Consider the following 6342-nt stretch of genomic DNA (forward strand, 5'->3'; position numbering starts at 1 on the left):
AATGTTGATCAGTGGAAAAGTACAAATTTTTATTCTTTTTAAGGGGAACTATCAACGAAACTGAAATTAAAGCCACTTTTCCGTTGAATCAAATCCCTAATTTATCGATTTAAAATTGATTTATCTCAGCAATGATACTTTTCCGGATCTTATAGTATAGGACTTTTCGACTCAGTTTATGCTCAAGAATATGTGGTTAAAATTAAAAGCATCATTGCTGATACATCCTGTATATAGTTACTAGATGGGTGTACTTAAATTATACACAATACAGATAAGTAAAATTTTTCGATGCTTTGATACTTATTTTTATAGTACAATAAGTGAGTCTAGTCTTATCTGGTGCTATCAAACGTGTATACTTTTCTTTCTTAATTTATTACTAACTAAAAAAATACTTTTTCGTCTTCCAGAATAAAAAAGAGTCTAAGATTAAGTTGATGCAATGATATAATTTTTCATCAGCATAAAAAAACTGAGATCCTGACTCATTTAAACAATATATTGGAAAAAGGTATTACTTACATCTTTCTGATCACTTCAAATTTTATTGACTTTCAATGTAGAACTTGTCCAAGTTTAAATAAGATGTTATTTAAAGGTGAGAACACGGTATACTGTACTGCAGTCTTGCATTAGCAATAAAGAAAAGCTATTCGACCCATATTATTGATAGATTACTACGGAAGTATAAAATAACATTATATCTTCAAGCATTGCATTTCTGATACACCATTTTTAACTGTTTAACATTTTTTATAACGCAACAAAATAGTAATTGAGCGATATCACTTAGCCCTATGCGTTCTTAAGGGGGTCCCTCCGTTTGAATGTCGGTTTTTTTTAACTTTTTTTTATGAATTTTTTTCTTAATATTATGAAAACATACATGCCCCAGTTCTCTACTGTATATTTGTTGATATTTTAATAGTATATAATATTTTTGTTAAGGCGAAATATTCACTGGAATATGCGTGACTTCATTTCGAATGCGCTCATGAAGAAAAAACGGACCAGGACGGTCGCCACGATTTTGGCTAATTGGCTTTTTTAAAATGAACAAATAAAATGGCATTTTAATCTATATACTTGAAGCTATCGTATGAACTAGAATCGATCAAATATATTAAAAATTGAAAAACTGCCATGTGTTTGACATTAAAAATCATATTCTTCTAGAAATTTTGTATGTAAAAAAAACGGCTTGAAATTTTTTATTGATTCTAGTTCGTATGAAAACTATACATGTGAGTAAGCTATTATTCAAATTTCAAAGCAATCGGTAAATCCGTTTTCAAAATATCATGGTGACCAGTTTCAAAAATGTAGTTTTGAAAAAAAAGCATTTAAAAATTTGAATAACAAATATTGAGATTATGAAAAATCGTTACTGACTTAACGGCTATAACTTATCAATGACTTTGAATATTAAAAAATTTCTTTGCTAGCATATTCTACAAATATATAGGAATACATTTGTGCAATAAAAGAAAAATTGAATTTTTCGACATATCACACGGAGAGATCCCCTTAAGTGGTGATCATTAATTATAAGATGTTAAGATTTTTGTTCCCATCATAAGGATAATTTTTTTTTAATAATTAATGAATCGTTATAAATAATGTATCTTTAAGTAACTGCTAAACCTCTCAAAGTTATTATAATATTAAAAATTAATATGTTCAAGTGCAAAAGTACTTTTTCTCATTGAAAACTTCATCTATTTATCTATTTTACGGTTTCATGTTAGTATACAATTTTGAACTTGTATATACGTGTTTCACAGATGCTATTTGTCTAATACGTTGTATGAATGAAATATTTTTCACTTACCCAGTTCGTCCTGATCTAGTGTTGTGTAAGACATTATGTTTCATAGCGTTGGAAAATCGCGCTATGTTATCTTCTCTTCGTAGTTGAAGGTATTGGAGAGTAAATGGCGCAAAATCAATGCGTGAATTGATTTTGGACAAGGAATACACGAATGAGATTCATTGTTTCATTCGCCCACACTTCTGATCAGCTAGAATTCTGATTAAACAGTAGATAGAAGTCGCTGTTGGGTGATGGTGAATAATGAAGGAATGATAAAAATTGTCCGATGATCTACGGTATTAGCTATTACAGTGATCAATGAGGATTAATCATGGTCGTTTTACGTACCTATAATCGAACAAGTCTGATATTTGTTTAATTTAGGTTTTTTGATGCGAATACTTATTATGATATTATTAACGATTTTTTCAAAGCTTGATGTAAGTATACAATTGAGCCGATGAATTATTGGGAATATTGTATCACATAAACGTTTCAAATATTTTCATTTACTTGTACCTTGTTATTTTCTTGGAAATGTTTATAATTTTGTAAATTATGCATACCCTTGTAATCATTTTTCAAAGTTTTCATCTAAGTCTTTTCAGCAGCATATTTTGTGTAGAACTAAACGATGTATAACTATTTTACATGTATTAAAAATATTTTTTTTTCTGACGCTTTGCGAGGCGGGGGAAAACTTCCTACCCACAAAAAACAAGCTTTGCTTGTAAAAAAAGGACGGCAAGTACATAAGTCGTATCTAGTATGATTAATATATAGTAATATAAAATATTTTAATTAAAAAAAAGTAGTGAAATCCAAATGTTAGGCAAGTATAAATTTTTTCCATGGCGAAAATTGAAATTTAGAAAAAAGTAAATAGTAATACAAAAATTACTTGCCAGGCCCGTTGTATGCAATCGTATTAAATAGCCACATTTTTAACTTACGAGAAGCAATGCTTATATTGCAAGATAGCAACTTACACATGAATATTACGGGCCCGGCAAGTAATTTTTGTATTACTATTTACTTTTTTCTAAATTTCAATTTTCGCCATGGAAAAAATTTATACTTGCCTAACATTTGGATTTCACTACTTTTTTTTAATTAAAATATTTTATATTACTATATATTAATCATACTAGATACGACTTATGTACTTGCCGTCCTTTTTTTACAAGCAAAGCTTGTTTTTTGTGGGATCTTATAACGTTTTGTAAGAATATAGGAATTAAAACTAAAAATTCTTTTAACTAATTCAATCTAATAAAACATTTTCCAATGTTCTCATCGTTCCATAATGTAAAGCTTCAATTCGAGATATTAATTTATTAATCTATTAAATATAATACAAATTATTACAATGATGAGTTCTTATCATAATTACACTTTTAGAGGCATTTAACATAGGATTCAATGACTGTTTGAGTTATATTTTCAACATCATATACCCAATATCACATTAAAGCCTTTCACTTTCAAAAATTTGTTTCTAAATTTACCTTTAAATACACTTTTTTCTTAGGTGTTACTCTCACTATCATCTTTGCATTATGGCTCTTTCCCTGGTAAACTAGTGACATTTATATATTCTTTTCATTAATATAAACTGTAAAATATATACCAGTTAATGCAATGGAAGTCTATGTTTTTTAGGTATACTGCTTTCAGTTTCTTGAAGTTACACACTGTATGTTCTATTACATGTGAAATATTGAAATTATGAATTCCTTTCATATTTACACATTTACATGATTTTATTATAATTTTCATCAACTATGTTATTTCTAATTCCAAAGTTGTATGCCCAAAATCACCTGCAGGCACTTCACTCTCAAGGATTTTCTTATAAATTAACTCATATTTATCCATCACTTTTTTAGCTGTTAACCTCAACATCAACTTTGAATTATGGCACTTTCTCCAGCACACTAGTGCCATTTATATTTTCCCTTCATTAGTATAAACTAGGAAATACACCAATTTATACAATGGATGCCTCTCTTTATTAAATATACAGCTTTCAGTTTCCTAATTTTATTCACCATATGCCTGATCACATGTAAAATATTGCAATCATGAATTCTTTTCATATTTACACATCTACATAAATTTATTATAATTTTCATCAACTATGTGATTTCTAATTCCAAAGTTGTATGCCTAAAATCACCTGCAAGCACTTCACTCTTAAGGATTTTCTTATAAATTAGCTCATATTTATCCATCATTTTCTTAGCTGTTACCGTCAATATCAACTTTGAATTATGGCACTTTCTCCAGCACACTAGTACCATTTATATTTTCCTTTCATTAATATAAACTAGGAAATACACCAATTTATACAATGGAAGCCACTCTTTTGTGGATATACTGCTTTCAGTTTCGCAAAGTTATTCACTGTAAATTCTATTGCATGGAAAATATTAATATGATGACTTCTTTTCATTGTTTCATTTCTAGATGACGTTATCATTAAAATTATGATTTAATTGACTTATATATTTCAAAGGGTTTATGCCCAAAATCACCTGCAAGCCTTTCGCTATTAAAAATTGGCTTCCAAATTAATTTTTTAATTTCTCCACCTTTTCCTTAGGTTTAACTCTCAACATTAACTTTGCATTATGGCTCTTTCTATGGTAAACTGGAATCATTTCTGACTTCTTGTATTAAATATTACAGCTTAACCCTGCACAATGACACAATAAACATGTTATTGTAAATCAATCTGAAATAAAATCTCACTAAGTACCAAAAGATATATTACATATTATATTATAAAAATCAATGTTATTCTTATAAAAAATTAAATTTGAATAATTTTTTTGGTAATAATAATAATTTCTTTCTATTCTGATTGGGGAAGCGTAGGTAAATATATGGTTTTAATACTTTTTTATATTATAATTGAATATTAAATAACGATTAGAAAATATTTATCTGCTTTTCTTTAATCGTAGTAATAAGAAAGATTTATTGTCTCATGGAAAATTGTTTCTATATATGATATAACCTATCGGACAGTTGAAATCCATATGAGTTTAAAGAAAAGAAAAATTTAAACATGAATTTTGTTATTGATTTCCATACCTGGATGTTTAGCATATGTTTAAACCTCATCCTTCTCTGTTTCATTTACAACCTTTGTTAATCTGCATTCTCCAATGACAGGGTATTTCCAAGAATTGTTATAGCATTTGGCACTGGTTGGCATCAAACTGCAAACTATGAAATAATGCCTATATATAACTTTGTTTTAATTAAACAAATTCTTTTTACAATGTACTTACTTTACATGAAAATGTTTATGTTTATAGCTATTGAGACACTACCGTGTGTCTTAATTATGAGTGAATGTAACAAGATTATCCTTATCTGTTTTATCTGCAATAACCTGCATTTTTGAATAACAGGGTATTTCAATAACCTTTGAAGTACATCTGGAAAGAGAGATTCAACAAAGTAATTGTTATATTTTAATACATGCTTGAGCTGAATTAAAAAATAAATAAATAAACAATTAATTTTTAATTACATACATTTTAAGCGGTTGAATGAGTTACACATACTTTACCATGTGATAATGAACAATTGGCTTATCTTTTTCTTTCGCTAGTAAATTGACATATCATTGAGTCATCAACAGTTAATCACATTTCAAACTACTGTTTCCATTGCTCAACCAGTACTCCGTAGTTGCATTAAACCAAAGCTCTGTTTTCCAGCAACACATGGCAGCACTATCTTCATTATCTATTTTATTATAAAAAGTAGTAATATCCACTGGAACTGTAACTGATTCCTCTTTAACTATTGTAGTACTTTTTGGTGCTTGCATTTTTCCAAGAATTGTTATAGCATTTGGCACTGGTCTGGCATCAAATTGCAAACTATGAAAGGATACCTTGTATATAACTTTGCTTTAATTAAACTAATTTTTTTCACAATGTACTTACTTTTCTTAAAAACGTTTATGTTAATTGTTGTTGAAACACTACCATGTGTGTTGGTTATGAGTGAACGAAACAACCTCATCCTTCTGTTTCATTTACAATTTTCGTTAATCTACATTCTTCAATAACAGGGTATTTCCAAGAATTGTTAGAGCATTTGGCACTGGTATGACTTCAAATCAGAGGTGCATACAAGGAAAATATTTTATTTATAACCTGAAATAAAATCCCACAAAGTACCACAAAATATTAAATTTTAATATATTTTACAATGTTGTGTTACTTATCTGATTCTCCATCAGACTCCTTCATGTATTTATTCCTTTAGTTTGTTTAATTATCTACACTTTGAATTATATCATACTATTTTTATCCCAACAGAGTAATTTTGATTTTGACAGTTCTATCGAAATCGATCGAAATTTAGGGTTATGCCGGTATGAATATAGCAGGTGAATATAGCAGCCAACTTCAGCCCGAGACATACAGAAGCGGTCAACTTCAGCCCGAGACATACAGATCAGCCCGAGACATACAGAAAGGAAGGAGAAGAATTTCAACTTC

General features: G+C 28.7%; 1 long non-coding RNA gene across 1 annotated transcript; it reads right to left on the bottom strand.

Annotated features, from left to right (window-relative positions):
* Positions 1-3342: 3342 nt before the first annotated feature.
* On the bottom strand, positions 3343-5818 carry LOC136778617 (uncharacterized). The gene is made up of 5 exons (XR_010823470.1): positions 5782-5818; positions 5365-5715; positions 5116-5265; positions 4916-5050; positions 3343-4553 (listed from the first exon to the last, which is right to left on the bottom strand). It is a non-coding gene; the product is annotated as an uncharacterized lncRNA (long non-coding RNA).
* Between the last annotated feature and the right edge of the window lie 524 nt (positions 5819-6342).

Source organism: Prorops nasuta, unplaced genomic scaffold, assembly GCF_024137725.1.
Source record: "Prorops nasuta isolate Cenicafe-Biocafe unplaced genomic scaffold, Cenicafe_Pnas_1.2 PNAS00002, whole genome shotgun sequence".
In the NCBI taxonomy this organism is placed as follows: Eukaryota; Metazoa; Arthropoda; class Insecta; order Hymenoptera; family Bethylidae; genus Prorops; species Prorops nasuta.